Source organism: Giraffa tippelskirchi, chromosome 2, assembly GCF_054371585.1.
Source record: "Giraffa tippelskirchi isolate mGirTip1 chromosome 2, T2T-mGirTip1v1.2.pri, whole genome shotgun sequence".
In the NCBI taxonomy this organism is placed as follows: domain Eukaryota; kingdom Metazoa; phylum Chordata; class Mammalia; order Artiodactyla; family Giraffidae; genus Giraffa; species Giraffa tippelskirchi.
Window position 1 is genome coordinate 64,035,571 of NC_137276.1, and position 18,996 is coordinate 64,054,566.

At 39.7% G+C, this 18,996-nt stretch overlaps 2 protein-coding genes across 8 annotated transcripts in view; one reads left to right on the forward strand and one right to left on the reverse strand.

The window, feature by feature from the left end:
* Nucleotides 1-18,634, reverse strand: part of MCU (mitochondrial calcium uniporter) — a 281,814-nt gene extending 263,180 nt beyond the window's left edge. Inside the window, exon 1 of one of the 2 annotated variants that reach the window (XM_081566539.1) lies at nucleotides 18,121-18,634. The gene's annotated coding sequence lies outside the window, so the exon portion shown is untranslated. Of the gene's footprint in view, nucleotides 1-12,966; nucleotides 13,014-18,120 lie in introns of those variants that run through there. The other variant, XM_081566530.1, reaches the window with a different exon arrangement.
* MICU1 (mitochondrial calcium uptake 1) overlaps nucleotides 18,285-18,996 on the forward strand; it is a 225,417-nt gene continuing 224,705 nt past the window's right edge. For all 6 annotated transcript variants that reach the window (XM_081566451.1, XM_081566448.1, XM_081566466.1 and 3 more), the window contains exon 1: nucleotides 18,285-18,402. The gene's annotated coding sequence lies outside the window, so the exon portion shown is untranslated. The remainder of the gene's footprint in view (nucleotides 18,403-18,996) is intronic.

Genomic DNA, 18,996 nt, shown 5'->3' on the forward strand with positions numbered 1-18,996 from the left:
CTTTCCAACCCAGGGATCAAACCCACGTCTCCTGCATCTCCTGCATTGCAGGCAAATTCTTTACCACCGAGCTACCGGGTAAGACGTTTGCCAAACTAGCTCTGGTCAAATAGGGATACAAGTAGAGTTAGTAGATACTTTCTAGTTTAAAGAAGGTCTCTAACCGTCAGCTAGGGATACAGAAGTTGGGTCAGCTCCAGGGAGAAGGGATTGCCAAACACTAGACTAAGCAGATTTTTTTTCCTGAGCCCCAGACAGCTAGGCCAGGATTCAAGTTAGGATACTGATCCTAAGGGAGGAAATAATGCAAATCAGCAATCAAAATAAAAATTCTGCAGACTATCAAAACAATGAGAGTTGAGGAAAAGACATATAGTAGGTATATAGGGTATGTTTTCAAAGCAAGACTGGTTTCAGGCTCATCTGCTGGTAGAAATGGTATTTTCCATATACTGTTTAGGCATGATATGGATTGACTGAAATTTGGTGTGACTGAACTCAGAAAGTTAGAAGACCTTAAGTACCTACAGCTAAGTAGGGAAAGATAGGGAAAAGAATAACAAAGTGCTTTCTTTTTCTTCTCCCATCCTTTTAAAATATTTTTCTAAATTAAGCCAAAAGCTTTTGCCGTGAATAACTAAAACAAGTATGTCAGTTTATAAAACTACCATTTTACTATGTATCAACTACATTTTATGCTTTAGATAAGCTCTCATTAATCTGCATAACAACTCTGTAAGGTAGATATAAGTATACTTAATTTACAACGAGGAAATGGGAGTTTAGAGTAATAAAGTAAATAAATAACAGCTTTAGGAGTTTGATCCAAACTTACTTGGTTTTAAAACCTGTACTATTTTTGATGTTTCAGCTGCCTATGCTACCTTTTCAAGACTGTGATTTCAATCAATCTCAAGTCTTGGATTCCTCAAGGTCATCATAAATGGTGAGAACAAGTAAGCTTAATGTGATAAGGCCATAAGAGAATGGATATTAGTAGACTATCAAATAGTAGCATGGTTAAGAATAACCACAATATTTTATTTATCCTTAATATTTTTTGTGTCAGTCATTATACTCTCCATACTCAAAGTACTTTTTAAGAGTGAGAAATCATCTCACTATGGTTTCTGATGACAGAGCAGTCTGTACTTTGATATTTTTTTCTTCCATATTTTCCCTGGCCAGGTGTGTAGCCCAAGGATAAGCATATGTCCCAAAAGCTGCCAGGCCTCACACTAACCTGTGTCCTCCCACACAGGCTGGCATGAAAAACAAAAACAAAAACAAATTGAGTCAATTGCCTCAGATTTTTTCACTCAAATTTTGGAATTGGCAAGATTTAGAAATGCCAGAGATCAAATTGCCAATATCTGTTGAATCATAGAAAAATCAAGAGAATTCCAGAAAAACATCTACTTCTGCTTCACTGACTATGCTAAAGCCTTTTATTGTGTGGATCACAACAAACTGAGGAAAATTCTTCAAGAGATGGGAATATCAGACCACCTTACCTGCCTCCTGAGAAATCTGTATGCAGGTCAAGAAGCAACAGTTAGAACCGGACATGGAACAACGGACTGGTTCCAAATTGGGAAAGGAGTACATCAAGGCTGTACATTGTCACCCTGCTTATTTAACTTACATGCAGAGTACATCATGCAAAATGCCAGGCTGGATGAAGCGCAAGCTGGAATCAAGACTGCTGGCAGAAATATCAATAACCTCAGATATGCAGATAACAAAAGAGCCTCTTGATGAAAGTGAAAGAGGAGAGTGAAAAAGCTGGCTTACAACTCAACGTTCAAAAAACTAAGATCACGATATCTGGTCCCATCACTTCATGGCAAATAGATGGGTAAACAATCGAAACAGTGACAGACTTTATTTTCTGGGGCTGCAAAATCACTGCAGATGGTGACTGTAGCCATGAAATTAAAAGACACTTTCTCCCTGGGAGAAAAGCTGTGACAAATCTAGATAGCATATTAAAAAGCAGAGACATCACTTTGCCGACAAAGGTCCGTATAGTCAAAGCTATGGTTTTTCCAGTAGTCATGTATGGATGTGAGAGTTGGACCATAAAGGAAGCCGAGCACTGAAGAATTAATACTTTTGAACTCTGGTGTTGGAGAAGACTCTTGAGAGTCCCTTGGACTGCAAGGAGATCAAACTAGTCAATCCTAAAGGAAATCAGTCATGAATATTCATTGGAAGGACTGATGCTGAAGCTCCAATACTTTGGCCACCTGACGCGAAGAACTGACTCATTTGAAAAGACCCTGATGTTGGAAAAGATTGAAGCCTGGAGGAGAAGGGGATGACAGAGGATGAGATGGTTGGATGGTACCACTGACTTGATGGACATGAGTTTGAGCAAGCTCCGGGAGATGGTGATGGACAGGGAAGCTTGATGTGCTGCAGTCCAAGGGGTCACAAAGAGTCGGACATGACTGAGCGACTGAACTGAACTGATAGAGAATGTGGGCTTTCCAGGTGGCGCTAGTGGTAAAGAAGCTGCCTGCCAATGCAAGAGACAAAGGAGACATGGGTTTGATCCCTGGCTTTGGAAGATCCCCTGGAGTAGGAAATGGCAACCCACTCCAGTATTCCTGCCTGGAGAATCCCATGGACAGAGGAGTCTGGCGGGCTATAATCCATAGGGTTGCAGAGGCGGACACGACTGATACAACTTTGCACACAGAGAATGTCAAGTGATAGGTGGTTCAGATGGTAAAGAATCTGCTCACAATGCAGAAGACTCGAGTTCAGTCCTTGAGTAGGGAAAATCTTCTGGAGAAGGGAATTGTAACCCACTCCAATATTCTTGCCTGGAGAAATCCATGGGCAGAAGAGCCTGGTGAGCTAGTCCATGGAATCACAAAGAGTCAGACATGACTGAATGACTGAAAAAAAAATGAAAATGTCGGTAGAACTAGAGCCATGGTAGAACATGGTGAACTGAAGCAGAAGCTGTGAGATAAAAAAGAAAATAACAGAGAAACAAGTATGTAACTCAGGCTCCTAATAAAAAAAAAACAACAACAACAGATGACATGTGCGGATAAGGATAAGTTGAAGAGAGTTTATCTACAAAGGAACCAATGACAAATGTGTGGGCAGAGTGTAGGGAAGCCACAATGATAGCAGAGGAACCCAGTCTTAGTAGCAAGGGAGCTGTTACCACCCCTAGACCTGAAGGGGCAAAGGAAAGAAGCAGGTGGAAGGGGAGAGTTGTTGAGAATGAGTCATCTTGAGAGGAGCGGTGATCTGCAATTGAGAGATACAGTCTGCCTGAAGTGACCTTGCAGAGAGGGAGCCAGGAGAATAAATACACTGACCTCATTCTGTTGGCATAATCTGTACCGGCCAGGTTTACTGGAAAAGAGAGCACTGTGGAGAAAGTGAAGAGTGGATCTAAAGGAGGCAAACAGAAGATATTTTAGGTACAGAAGGATAAAAAGCGAATAAAGCAATGAGTAGAAGGAAGAAAAGAGAGTAGATATGTAGAGAGAAAAAAGTGCTATAAAAGAGAAAGAAGAAGAGAGAGAGAGCAGACTGCTCACAAGAAAGACTGAAAGGACATCTAATTCCTAGAGTTGCTTCACTTCCTGATGACTTTCCAGTTTTGAAATCCAGTTCCAATTTTAGTCTAGGTGTAGCTTTACAATAGCCTTTCTTTCTTTAAAATAGTCTATGAGTAATTCCCCATTTCTTGCAATTCCAAAATTTAATACTGGATACAAGGAGAAAAGTTTATTCACCTTAGAAATTCTACAAACAAAGATCTTGGAGACAGGTAGGCCACCTGCTAAGAAAGAATCCTAACCCTATACTTAGCTTTCTGTAAAGTGTCCATATTTTAAAATAAAGGTGTCAGTGTTATAAAAACCACTTAACAATCAAAACAGTCAAATTATTAAACCTACCTAATTAAGTGAACTCTCTTGAATTATGGAAAATATAGACTGCTCTTTGAAAGAATCGTGGATCATTCTACAGAAAGTTAAAACAATAAATTTTTCTTTAATAGCCTCCCCTATCTTTATTGATTTATTGATATATTAATACTAACTTGCTCATAGTTAAAGTGTACAGTTTGACCAGTTTTGATACAAGTATTCATCAGACATGTTAAAATAACATTTCCATCTACTCTCAGAATTTCTTTGTACCTCCTTGTAATCCTGCCCTCCCTCTACTCATATCCTGAAGCAACCACTAATCTACTTTCTGTTACTAGATTAGTTTGCATTTTCTACAATTAATACATAAATGGATCAAACCATATATATTCTTTTTTCCTGCTTTTTTTCACTCTGCATAATTATTCTGAGATTCAACACTGTTGTGCAAATCAATGGATTTTTCTTTTTCATTGCTAAACAGGTTTCCTTGTATGGCTATACATCAATTTGCCCATTCATATATTTTTTTTAATTGAGATATAATTGACATACAATATTATATTATTTCCAGGTGTACAACATAATGATTTGATATTTGTACATATTGTGAAATTGTTACCACAGTAAATTTAGTTAACATCCATTACCATACACAGTTACAGAATATCTTTCTTGTAATGAGGTCTTTAAGATTTACTCTGTTAGCAACTTTCTAGTATATAATATAGTATTATTAACTATAGTCACAGTGCTGTATATTACATCCCCATGACTTACTTTCTAACTGGAAATTTGTAACTTTTGACTCCTTTCACCCATTTCTTCCCCATACCCACTACCTCTGGCATCCTCCAATTATTCTCTGTATGGATGAAATTATATGCTATTTGTCTTTCTCTGTCTGACTTTCACTTCCCTCAAGGCCCAAGTTGTCTGACTTTCCCTCAAGGCCCATGTTGTTGAAAATGGCAAGATTTCACTTTTCTATGACTGAATAATATATATGCTGTATTTTCTTTACCCATCCATCGACTGATGAACATTTAGGTTGTTTCCATATCTTAGGTATTGTAAATAATGATACAATGAACATGGGGTTGCAAACATCTTTTCAAATTAATGCTTTGACTTTCTTAATGAATATACAGAACTGGAATTGCTGGACTGTATGATAGTTTTACTTTTAACTTTTTGGGGAGACTCTATATTGTTTTCCATAGTGGTTTCACCAATTCATATCACTATAAATGCACAAGTTTTCTTCTTTCTCCATATCCTGGCCAAGACTTGTTATTCTTTTTAATAGAGTCAGACACAACAGAAGCGACTTAGCAGCAGCAGCAGCAACAAGTATGAGATGATACTTCACTGTGGTTTTACTTCGAATTCTCATAATAATTAGTGATGGGCATCTTTTAATGTGTCTGTTGACCATTAAGTGTCTTTGGAAAAAAGTCTGTTCAGATCTTCTACCGTTTTTTAATTAGATTTCTTTTTTGACTACTGAGTTGTATGAGTTATTTATGTATTTTGGATATTAACCCCTTAGATGAATGATTTGCAAATATTTTCTCCCATTCAATAGATTGCCTTTGCATTTTGTTGATAGCTTCCTTTGCTGTGCAGAAGTTTTTTAGTCTGATGGAGTCAGCTTTTATTTTTACTTTTGTTACCTTTGCTTTTCATGTCAAATCTATAAAAACCATCATCTAGACTAATGTCAAGGGGATTATCTCCTGTTTTCTTCTAGTATTTTTATGGTTTCAGGTCTCTAATCCATTTTGAATAATTTTTTGTGGTATAAGCTAGTGGTCTAGTTTTATTCTTTGTGTGTGGCTGTCCAGTTTTCCCAGCACCATTTATTGAAGAGACAATCCTTTCCCTATTGTATATTCTTGGCTCCTCTGTCATAAATTAATTGATCATATACGTGCTTATTGCTGATTTTTGGGCTCTTTATTCTTTGTGTCTGTTTTAATGCTAATATCATACTGTTTTGATTACTACAGCTTTGTAATATAGTTCAAACCAGTCACTCTGGAAGGAACTCAACCCTGAGTATTCATTAAACGGACTGATGCTGAAGCTGAAGCTCCAATACTTTGGCCACCTGATGGGAAGAGCTGAATCACTGGAAATGAAAAGAGCATGTTAGACATGACTGAATGACTGTAGAACAACAACAACAAAATAGTTTGAAATCAGGAAGCATGATGCCTCCAGCTTTGATTTTCTTTCTCAAGATAGTTTTGGCTATTCAGGGTGTTTCATCCTTGTCCATTCATGCAGTGGTGAATAACTGACTTGTTTTCAGTTTTGACTATTACACAACTGTCAATTTTCAGGTAGGATTAGGAGTAATATTTTTCTGGAAGACCCAGGGATGAAGAAATTAGAAGAAAGAAGAAATTGCTTCAGTAAACAGAAATCCAAAGCACTGGACCTGAAGTCAGAAGATCTGGGACAGTTATTTACTGGGTGTGGGTCTTTAAACCAATAACTTTAAGCTTGTTGAGCATTGATTTCCTCGTTTGTAAAAGATTAGTAATATCTGCCTTGTAGTGTTTTGTGAGGATTAAATAAAATAATTCATATATTTAACCTTTCTTTAAAATATTAACTTTGGTCACTATGAAAGTAGAGGGAAGAACACTGAGAAGTTAGAGCACAACTTTCTTTACTTTTCTAGGACCCCTGTATTGAAGACCAAAAGACACTATCAAATATGACTGAGCAAAACAATAAAATATGTTAGCCAATGTCTCTTTCTCTTTGTCCTTCCCGTCTCCCTCCTTTTCCTCTTCCCTTCTTCCTCCTCTTAGCTGTTCGTTATTGTTGAAGGATGTCTCTTAATTTTTGAGGATAAGATTCATTTCTTTCCCTCTGCTTTCATATTACTTAATATGTTATTCTTATATTAGACTCTCCATGAATATCTATTGAGGTAATAATAAGTACTTACATAGTGTTTTATAGATGATAATGCATTTTCAGATACAGTACCTCATTCCAATCCTCAAAATTCCTCAGGGAAGTAGGATGGCAGATAATACTATATCCTCACTATCAGAGAGGTTAAAAGCTAACTGAAGTAAGAATCTAGCTCTACTTCAAATGCCAGTTCAGAGTGTCTTTCCCCATGGCACACTGCCGACCAACATTCTTGACAGAATTCAGGTGGATACTTTAGTCTCTAGTTAATACTAATATACAAAATCTTTGCAGGATAAAAGACAACTTTATTTTTAGAAAGCTAACAGTTGGTGGCATTTTGACTCTTGCACTGCATAATATGCTTTTACAGGATAACAAATGAGAACTGAAATTTTCAGGATATAGTATTAGGGCTGTAACTGTTTCCAGAATTCGAGATAGATATAACTATTATTCTCCTTCATCCTAACTACAATTCTGAGCAAAATAAGAATTTATACTATAAAGTACTCCATGACAGTTAAAAGTAATTTCTTTCTAGAGTATTGTTTCTGATTTAACCAGTATATAAACATTGCCAAGGATCACTTCCCACTTTTTCTTTTCTCTTTTTATCTAATCTTACTTGGAATAGTTTCTTTACTTTTTGCAAAGATATAATCATTGATAGCACATAGTACATCTATTTTGCATCTTTGTGTAGAAATTTCAGGGTTTTCATTTTCTTTGGGGCTAGTCTTCACCTTTCTCTCATCCCCTCTTTTTTTGTTTTCTGTAGATAAAAGAAGTGGTTGGGGAATCTTCTTAGATAACCACTTGTATTTCTGTTGCTTCATCTTAAATTAGATGCTATCTCATAGAGTCTAAATTGGTACTTTTTATGGTTATCACATGACAAAGAGCTTAGCAAACGCACCCTGATATGGGATAAACTGGATTGTGTACTATTCATAATTAAAGCTGTTGATGTTCTTATTTAAAATTTAATTAGAACTATTTATTTATTAAGAAGGACTTGTGTGTGTGTGCTTAGTTCCTCAGTCATGCCCGACTAGCTGAATTACAATAATTCTAACTCCTTGTCTAAGAAAAGTGAATTGTTGAGGAGATATAAAAATCATGATAAATTTTTAAAATTCATTTTCATATAAATAAGATTTCATATTTCATAAAGTCTGAGTTTATAACAGCGGCTGTAAAATATTGTTTTTTCAAAATATAGAAATTCTATAAACCTATTGTTTTCTTTCATTAGTTTGATTCTAAATGCTCCATTAGTTAAAGGATGCTGATAGTTTTCAACTCCATAGAATTATTGGCTACATTTTAAATGCACTAGATAAAGCATCTGTCTTGTTCTAGACATTGATAACAATCCCACAATACATTAGTCTGGTGAAATTAAAAAGTTTTCAAACTAAAATTGAGAGATTAAGACCTAATTTAGAGTTATGAAGCTAACCACTAGAAAAAAAAAAAGTAAAAAATAAGGAAAAATAAAGAAAAGTGAGAAGTAAAATAAAAATAAAGAAAAGTAAGAAGTAATTTAAGAGTGTTAAATTTTTTATTTTTCATAAATCAGCAATTAATATATACTGTTGAAAATTGATAAATCAAGAAATAGAAATACCTTTATTTTAAAACATTTTGTACCTTACAGTACTGTTTAAAAATTTTTAGTCATGTGCATACATCACTTTTATAATTAAAAAATTAAAACACACCAAAGTACTATTTTTTTAATGTGACTTAACTAGAGCAAGTATTTTGTGTTCCAATTTCCCAACCCTAAATTAATTCAGGAGACAGGAAGGCAGCTTCCTATGGGATGTAGCTGTATTTTAATTACTACTCAGAATAAAGCCTTATCTAGGCTATGGAGTTGTGTTCATTACTCCTCATTGAGAGACTAAATCAGACTCTACCCACCTAGGGCATAATGATGGTAAGCCAGAGGGGAAAAAGAGGTGACTTGCTAGACAACAGTCAAGAAGTAGTCCCTTGAAAGAGAAATAATTAATGTGCTTGTGGAGAAATAGGATAAGCAAGGGTTGGATTCACAATCTGTATATAGTTAGTGTTGCTAACTAAATGCTTTAGCTTAGAAAGTAAGTTTTGAAGATGCTGGAACAGTAGCAAATTAGTTTGTGCATAGTAAGCGTTAGTAATTTTCTACTAGATTGAGAGAGAAATGTATAATGAAATGTAATATACTAATACTGGGCTCATCCCCATGAATCCAAAGATTGAGATGCCAACCTGGGGGGAAAAAAAGCATTGGAAGAGAGCCATAGCATTTGTTGGATTGGGAGGAGAACCCTCTATTATGTAAGGTGTGCAGAGTTCTTAACGTGTGTTATTTCTCTTATTTTTATGAAATTCTCTTCTGATACGTTCTGACTGGTATCCTGACTGTCCAGTAAATAGATTTCCTGAGCATTTAGATGGAAGCTCAAGCCTAGTGAGGTATAATACACCCAGAAAATGTATCATAGTTCCATGACTACATGTGACCCATGAATCAGTACTGTAACATCTTGTTGGTGTATGTTATGACATGCATTTATACAAGGTGCATTCTTGAAAACATGTCATTAAAATTTCAGTACAATTAATTGCCAGTAAAGGAAGCTTATTATGCTGGAAAATAGGTTAGTTGAGTTCATCATTATTAAATAACTCTTTTTTTTTTTTTTTCCCTAAGTTACTTTTATTTATTTATTTTTAAGGAAACTTTATTTAGGTATTTGTTCTTGGCTGTGCTGGGTCTTTGTTGCTCTTCGCAGACTTTCTCTAGTTGTGGCGAGCAGTGGCTTCTCTTGTGGAGTGCAGGCTCCAGGATGCTCGGGCTTCAGTAGTTGCGGCTCACAGGCCCTTCCGTAGTTGCATTTCCCGGGCTCTAGGGTTCAGGCTCAGTAGTTGTGGCACACGGGCTTAGTTGCTCTGAGGCATGTGGAATCTTCCTGGACCAGGGATCGAACCTGTGTCCCCTGCATTGGCAGATGGATTCTTATCCACTGCGCCACCAGGGATGTCCTAAGATCCCTAATTTATATGTTTACATATAAATGTTATATTTATACAGTTCAAAATATTTAAATGTTTATATTCACAGGAATGTATTTAAACACGTATTATGTCTTTATATATAGAAAGGACCTCCTACAAATCGGTAAGAAAAATAGCCCAGGAGCTCCCTGGTGGCCTAGGGGTGAGGGGATCCTGGGCTTTCACTGCGATGGCCTGGGTTCAATCCATGGTTCAGGAACTGAAATCCTGCAAGCCATGTGGTGCTGCATGTTTGGTTAGCAGGAGACTTGACTGGCGATTAAAACAGAAAATAGTCATACTCTTGAATGCAGTGCTTCATCCTGTGAGTCTCCTTCACTCCTCAGGTTTAGCTCAGTTCTGACATTCTCTGTGCTCTGAACAGCGGCTGCAGGTCAAGACCTCCAATGACCCTTCCTCAGGTTTGATTATTTTGCTAGCATGGCTCTCAGGACTCAGGGAAACACTTATATTTACCAGTTCATTACAAGATACACTAAAGGATACAAAGAGGTACACAGGGCAAGGTCTGTGAGGGTCCTGAGCACAGGAGCTTCTGTCCCCAGGGAGCTGGGACTGTGTCACCCTCCCAGTGGGGATGTGTTTGCCAGCCTGGACGCTCCCTCAATCCCAGGATTAGTGTTGAGATTCTATGGCGGCTTCTCACATAGGCATGATCACTTATTAACTCCATTTCCAGCCCCTCTCCCCTCTAGAGGATCGGGGGTGGGGTGGGAAATTCCAAGCTTCTAATCCTGGCTTGGACTTTCCAATTACCAGCCCCCATCTAGGAGCCAACGAGGGTCACCTCTGTGGAACAGAAAAAGCCCTTGGTGATCTTATCACTTGGGCATTTACAGGGGTTTGGAGCGCTGTGTCAGAAACAGGGACAGAGACCAGTATATATTTTCTGTTAGCTCATAGAAGCCTTTTCAGACTGCCTTCTTTGGTTTCTCCATGTCTTTTTTTTTTTAATTCATTGGCTGCCTGGGGTCCTAGTTGTGGCATGCAGGTTCTTTTAGTTGAAGCATGCGGGATAATTAGTTCAGGATGCTGAAGCCTGGCTTGGAGAATTTTGAGCATTACTTTACTAGCATGTGAGATGAGTGCAATTGTGTGGTAGTCTGAGCATTCTTTGGCATTGCCTTTCTTTGGGATTGGAATGAAAACTGACCTCTTCCAGTCCTGTGGCCACTGCTGAGTTTTCCAGATTTGCTGGCATATTGAGTGCAGCACTTTCACAGCATCATCTTTCAGGATTTGAAATAGCTCAACTGGAATTCCATCACCTTTGCTAGCTTTGTTCATAGTGATGCTTTCTAAGGCCCACTTGACTTCACATTCCAGGATGTCTGGCTCTAGGTGAGTGATCACACTATTGTGATTATCTGGGTCATGAAGATCTTTTTTGTACAGTTCTCCTGTGTATTCTTGCCACCTCTTCTTAATATCTTCTGCTTCTGTTAGGTCCATACCATTTCTGTCCTTTATTGAGCCCATCTTTGCATGAAATGTTCCCTTGGTATCTCTAATTTTCTTGAAGAGAGCTCTAGTCTTTCCCATTCTGTTGTTTTCCTCTAATTCTTTGCATTGATCGCTGAGGAAGGCTTTCTTATCTCTCCTTGCTATTCTTTGGAACTCTGCATTCAGATGGGAACATCTTCCCTTTTCTCCTTCGCTTTTCGCTTCTCTTCTTTTCCCAGCTATTTGTAAGGCCTCCTCAAACAGCCATTTCGCTTTTTTGCATTTCTTTTCCATGGGGATGGTCTTGACCCCTGTCTCCTGTACAATGTCACGAACCTCTGTCCATAGTCCATCAGGCACTCTATCAGATCTAGTCCCTTAAATCTATTTGTCACTTCCACTGTATAATCATAAGGGATTGGTAGGGGAGTTCTTAACCAGGGAAGTTCCATCTAGTCTCTTTAGTCCCTTTTACTAAATAGTTCCTTGATATTTTTTTCTCAGAGGGGGTTCTTTCATGACAGTTATTTAAGAGAATGTTCTTTAATATGGGTTTGGTTGACATTTCCTCACAATTAGATTCAAGTGACATTATGTCCTTCTCAGAGTATCTCATCTGTAGGCATACGGTCACTGATTAAAGTGTTGCCTAGTTTTTCCACTGTATAGTTACTTTCCCCCTCTTCTGTTACCTAAACACAAGTCAATATGCCTGGTGCACAGTGAGGCCAAACAATACCAAAATGTTGGTGTTTGGAACATAGAAAGGTTTATTGAAGGCCATGCAAGGAGATGAGTGCCTCGTATCTTAAAAACCCCAAACTCCCCCAAAACTCTCAGTAAAGCCCTTTTCTAAGAAAGATGGGGAAGGGGCATGGTTAGTTGTTGCAAACTTCTTGGTGTCAGATCCCTTGTTCTTGGTGTCCAGTCATGGTCAGGTAGTGATGTTTCTGTAAACCTGCACCAAACAGTTGGTGCTAGTGGTAAAGAACCCGCCTGCCAAAGCAGGAGACATAAGAGATGCAGGTTTGATCCCTGGGTTGGGAAGATCCCCTGGAGTAAGGTGTAGGAACCCACTTCAGTATTCTTGCCTGGGAAAGCCTATGGAAAGAGGAGCCTGGAAGACTACAGTCCATGGGGTCACAAAGAGCTGGACACAACTGAAGCGACTTAGCATGCATCACCAAACAAATATTGTTCTCTGTTCTGACAAGAAAGGGCCAGATCCCAAGCCACAAACTGTCACCCTCTGAGGTCAGGTCCTGGCTAAGAAGGGGCAGCTCTCAGTTGGTGGCTGTTATCACTAGGGGAGCCAGGCATCTAGGACTCAGTTGGCCCTCAGCCTCCTCAGGCTGCCCACATAGCAGAGGCAGAACTCACAGACTACACCCCAGGCAGATAGACGATGCCATTACTTCACAGAGGCAGGACTGGGGAGAGGTTCACTGCTGCCTCAAGGCCTGTGCCCGGCCCATTGGGCAGCCTTGGCAAGGGCTGTGGAGCTCTGCAGGACACAGCCCCTAGCCTGTTCCCTGGGTCCTGCAGCTTACCCACTGGCCCAAGGCCAGGTGAGCCTGAGAGTCCCGTTAAGAAGGCCAGGATCCACTCTTACCTCATTCGTTGTCTGATGACCACCATTCCACTGACCATTAGCTGAATGGGCCACTAACCGTCACTCACTGACAGTTGGTCCTTGGAGGAGGGGCCCACTGTAGAGGCAACCAATGGCTGAGCAGGACTACTAACAGTTGCTCATTGACAGTGCTGCTTGGGGGAGTGGTCCCCTGTGGTGCCGACCAATGATTGAACAGGACCTGTAACTACCACTCTAACCATCTTGTGTCAGCGATTTTGGGGTAACCATTGCCTGGTAATGGGTCATGTGGTAATGGTGCCCAGCAACGGCCACATGCTAAGGGTTGGGCCTGCCCCACTCTATTATACTTCTAAAAAAATAGACAATCCATGAAGAGATACTTTGAAGATTTGAAAAAAATATTGCTTCTCATCAAAATTTCCCCCTAGATTTAGAATCCACTGATGATGTTTTCCAAACCAATCTTTTCTATGATAGTTGCAAAATGGTGATTTTCCAACTGCACCACTCTCTCTACATCTATCAGTGGGCAAGCTCTATAGAGAACAGCTTTTCCTTTTCCCCTATTTCTCTCTCTCACTCTAGTTAGAATACATGAATAAATTCTTATTTTATTCAATGGATCATAATTCATTAATGTTCTTATTTTGATACTCTAGTTATCCCACATTTGCCCAATGAGAGGCCCTTCAAGCAGGCTGCTATTTACATGTCCCCATTTTATTTTTTGAGCACTTATTTCTGACACAACAAGATGTTTCAGATCATCTTGTACCTTCCTGTGTAGCCCTGAAATTAGCCATTTGTACAAGAAGCTTTGATTCCTTTTCATGGGGGAAAATATTTAGAAGTCAAGATCTGTGCAGGGAGTCTTTAATTTTGAAGTTATTATCAATAACAAGATTAAGAGAAATATATAGATATATATCTACTTTTATTAATCATATTTACTGCTGATTTAGCTATTTCTTTTTTTCCCTCTTTGTGGTAAGAAAGAAGTAAATATTAAGCTTGTTTTTTAAATTTTGTCTTATTTACTCGAATATAATTATGGCTATAATATTGGCAAAGAACACCGCAACAAGAAACTATGGGTCATAAGACTCTCAATAGCTCCTCAAACATAACATATCCTCAAAAGAAAACTAAGAAGAAAAACTGTATACGTTTTGAAATACTATAAGCTAATCTGTGGAATCCTAAAGATAAGTGTAATGGAACATGGGGCATTTCATTGAATTCATTTTAAAGGAATTTAACCAAAGCTCTATAAAACAACACTTTGTCAATCAGATTCTTGTTGCAAAAGATGTTTTGCTTCTTACAGTGGTGTCATGTGATGCAAACTGCTGTGGTAACATCTCACATTATTATTTTTATGTGATAAAGGCAGATGAACTATACAATGTTTGAAATAAGTATCTCAATTTCTATTTTAACTGAGTGAAATTAAATATTTACTCTGTTTCTTGATAACAAGGTCTTCAAACAATAATGCACTTTTGAAATATTGAAAATGAAATAAAGAGATCATATTTTACGTGTCACACTACTAGCGACAGGCTTTCCAGGTGGCTCAGTGGTAAAGAATCCACCTGCTAAGGCAGGAGACATAAGAGACACAGGTTCCATCCTTGGATAGGGAAGATCCCCTGGAGGAGGGCCTGGCAACCCATTCCAGTATTCTTGCCCGGAAAATCCTGTGGACAGAGGAGCCTGGCAGGCTACAGTCTGCTGCTAAGTCGCTTCAGTCGTGTCCGACTCTGTGCGACCCCATAGACAGCAGCCCACCAGGCTCTGCCGTCCCTGGGATTCTCCAGGCAAGCATACTGGAGTGGGTTGCCATTTCCTCCTCCAGTGCATGAAAGTGAAAAGGGAAAGTGAAGTCGCTCAGTCGTGTCCGACTCTTTGCGACCCCATGGGCTTCAGCCTACCAGGCTCCTCCGTCCATGGGGTTTCCCAGGCAAGAGTACTGGAGTGGGGTGCCATTGCCTTCTCCGGCTACAGTCTAGAGGGTTGCAAAAGAGTCGAACATGACTGAGCACAAGACTAGGGACAAAGACCAAGTCCATTTTTTTTGCATATACTTGTATTCATTTCCAGACCCATTATTATATGGAAACACTTGGGTCACTTTTAAAAAATCCAAATTCTTGAGCACCATCCTGATTCAGTGGAGAAGGCAATGGCAACCCACTCTAGTACTCTTGCCTGGAAAATCCCATGGACGGAGGAGCCTGGTAGGCTGCAGTCCATGGGGTCGCAAAGAGTCCGACACGACTAAGCGACTTCACTTTCACTTTTCACTTTCATGCATTGGAGAAGGAAATGGCAACCTACTCCAGTGTTCTTGCCTGGAGAATCCCAGGGACTGCAGAGCCTGGTGGGCTGCCGTCTATGGGGTTGCACAGAGTCGGACACGACTCAAGCGACTTAGCAGCAGTAGCATCCTGATTCACTTTAACATCATATCTATTAAGCCAGGAATATGCATTTTTAAAATTTCCCCACATAATTCTGAGACAGTTGATCATCAAACTCATTTGGGAACCACTGAATGTGGCAAAAATACATTTATACCAGGGTGTAAGTCTTATTACATATACATAAGTTGCCCAAGGGCAGGAACTGTGCTTATAAAATTTTATAAGCCCAGCACTTATTATGAACCTTGCATGTTGTAGACATTCAGTATATGTTTACGAAAAGAATTTTAACTTCAAACTTTGAGTCTTAATATTAATTTGTGCAGGGAATATAAACCCACTTTAGTGGTATTATATATCATGTGACAGGAACCACCTTGGATAGCAGTCAGGTAGAAAGACAATATTGGATTGGTGTACCGGTTTCTAATGCAGAATACAATTGTGTTCAGTTATGACCCTGAATTTTGATAACTTAATCTATGCTCCTGAAAATGGAGAAAGAGTACTCACATTTACAAGGCTGGTCTAGTTTGTAAATTGTCTGTATTGTCCCTCTTTCCACTAAATATTCTGCTTGATGATAGTTTTTTGTTGTTTGTTTTTTAAAGTAGCTGACATTTGTATGGTTTAAAACAGACTTCTCAAAGTTCATGGGCTCCTGGGGGTTCCCTGAGTCCTTTCTGATGATCTGTAAGGGCAAGAGTTTTTTCCTAATAATAATAAGCTGTAATTTGCCTTTATCACTTTCATTCTCTGAGTGTACAGTGGAGCTTTCCAGTGGCTATTTGATGACTGATATGGAAACAGATTAGGCTTCACTGGTAGCTCATCTCGTAAAGAATCTGCCTGCAGTGCGGAAGACCCGGGTTCAATTCCTGGGTTGGGAAGATCCCCTGGAAGAGGGCATGGCAACCCACTCCAGTATTCTTGTCTGGAGAATCCCCATGGACAGAGGAGTCTGGCAGGCTACAGCCCATGGGGTTGCAAAGAGTCAGACACGACTGACTGAGTTTGCACAGACACACACGGAAACAGATTAAAGAAGAAAAGATATGAGAATCATCTTATTTCTACAAACCACACATTAAAAAATTAACAAAAATGTAAAACCATGATGCACTAGAAGTATATAGTTATTATTTTAAAATATCTATGTCAACATACAATACGCTCTTTTCAATGACTAAAAAATTAAAATTTTCAAGTTTTAATTTCTAAAACATGACAAGTATTGATAGTTATAACACATAAAAATTGTTGGAGTTCTCAATAATTTTTAAGAGTGTAAAGGGGTCCTGAAACTAAAAAGTTTAAGATCAGTGACTTATGTTTTTACATGACATTTTATAATTAGCTGAACAGGTCATTTAGTTTTATATAGACAAATTTAAACTTTTTTTTTCTGGCTGGGCCACATGGCACGTGGAATCCTAGTTCCCCCACTAGGAATCAACCCTCGCTCCTGCAGGAAGACTGGAAGCCAGGAGTCTTAACCACTGGACAGCCAAGGAAGTCCCTAGACAAATTTTGACTAAAACCAGGGTTGAATTTTACCAGTTCTAATAACTGATCTTTGTCCAATATTTATGTATTGATAACTTTCTTTTTCTTATTCTGAGAAACACTTGACCGAGCTACCAGTTAAGATTCCATGAGCCCCCAAAGTGTTTGATAGTAACCTATGACACAACTTGAAACACCCATCATCAGAGTGAATAGATGCTGCCTGAGAAGAATACCATGCTAAGTGCCTACTAGTAAACGGGGAAAGATGTCTTTATTAGATTTTTCATTTAACAGATAACAGGCTCTAAATAGAAAGAAATACAGAAAAGGCACATTTTGATAGCTAAGATGCAAATCAGCCAAGATTCCTAACTCCTGTGGCAAGCAGATCCAGAGGACAGCAGATTGAAGAAAACTGCTTCAGATGTCCTTGGTGATCTTTAGATTAGGTCTGTGCCTGCTCTAGCATCTGCTCATTACCTCGGGGTCTTAGCCTGCAATTGACTAAAAAGTTTTCATCAGCAGGATGGTTGTAAACAAACATTGGGTTGCCTGTAAAGTGCGAGCACAGTGCCGTGAACGCAATAATTTGTCGTTCTTAGGGTAGCGCGGAGGGGCAGTCCTCTGAGAAGAAATGCAGAAAATAGTTGTTCTACTTACTTCACCGAATCCAATGATATTAATAGTTCTATTTTTTGTAGCTTTTTCTACAGCTTTAAGGAAATTTTTTAAGAAACTTTTCTTTAAAACTTCTCTCACATCATAATCAAAATACTGTCATTCTGTTTCCACAGCAGAAGACGGTACCCCTCTCTATCCTCAGTTCTGATAGGAACATCAGAGAAAAACATGCTACTAGTAAGTAGTAGGTTAGTGACGAAACTCTTCAGTAACATTAGTTTGCAAAGAGAACACTTAAAAAAATCTAAGAGTAAAGGAAGCGGTGAGGAGGTTTCTTAAGTTGAAAAAAAACTTCAAAATCAGGAAATTTTGTCAGACGCCTAAATCTAAATGCAGCTCGAAAATAACAATTTCCAACTCACTGTGGTCCAATTCTCTTTTCACTGACTCCTTTTTGCTTAGCCAACACGAAAAAGGGTGCCAACGAGATGGCAACAGGCACAATAAATCTCTTTTTTAACAGATTCCTATACTCCTTGTGTGTCGGGGAGTGAGAGCGATAGAAGTAGAATGCGCAGAGAAAAAACGAGAGAGCGTCTCGGTGACAACCTACCTTCGCTCCTAAATACTGGGGGGGCGGAGCCGAGGCTAGGGCGGGGTCCGAGCCGGGGCGGGGTCCGGGAGGGGCGGGTTGCTTCCGGGCCTCTCCGCACCCTTTTCCTCCGTGCTCCTCCCACACGTATTTCACCACGATCCCGAAAGGCCCCGCGGCTAAGAGAGTCACGTGAGGGTGGGTGTTGGAAGTGGAGGCTTGTCTTGGCTGTTTCCTCGTCTCTATGGTTTTCAGAGGTGGGCGGCTTTGACAGAGAAGCAACTGCAGTTCAGGCGTGGACGGGTGAGTCCTGGGACTGTGAAGGTTTGAGGAGACAGCCTTTTAGGGAAGACGAAAGGAAGGGGGATGCGAAACAGCTTTAGAGACCAGACCTCTGGGGCCAGCCGTTTGTCTGCTCTGAGGTCAGGCGACTTCTCTGGTCGAGCGGGACAGCTGTCTCCCCCTGATGTGTCCAGACTGGGGCTTGAGACCAGTCCTTAGTCCTGCCTGCTTCGCTTCCTCAGCTTTCCTTCACGTCACCCAGTCCCTTCTGCGTGTCCCGGGAGAACTTCTACTTCCGAGTTCCCAGCGGCAGGGTTCGCTTGAGCGCCGACGTCCCTCTTCTCAGGCGACCAGGGACCATCCTTGGCATCTGGGGATGTGGTTGGAAGTGGGTGGGGAGTTTATAGTTAGGTCTCTGATGAGGGCAAGTTTTAATCACTGAAATGAAAAAAGTAGAAAAAGAAATGGGGGACCTGAAGGGACAAAACAAAGTCCAGGTTTCCTGGACCGTTCAGTTTTTATCTTTCCCAGCGTCTTACCCATTCTCTCTCAAGTTTCCTTCTCACTATCCTATTCTGGCCCACAATAACGATGTTTTGAGAATGAGCCGGGCTT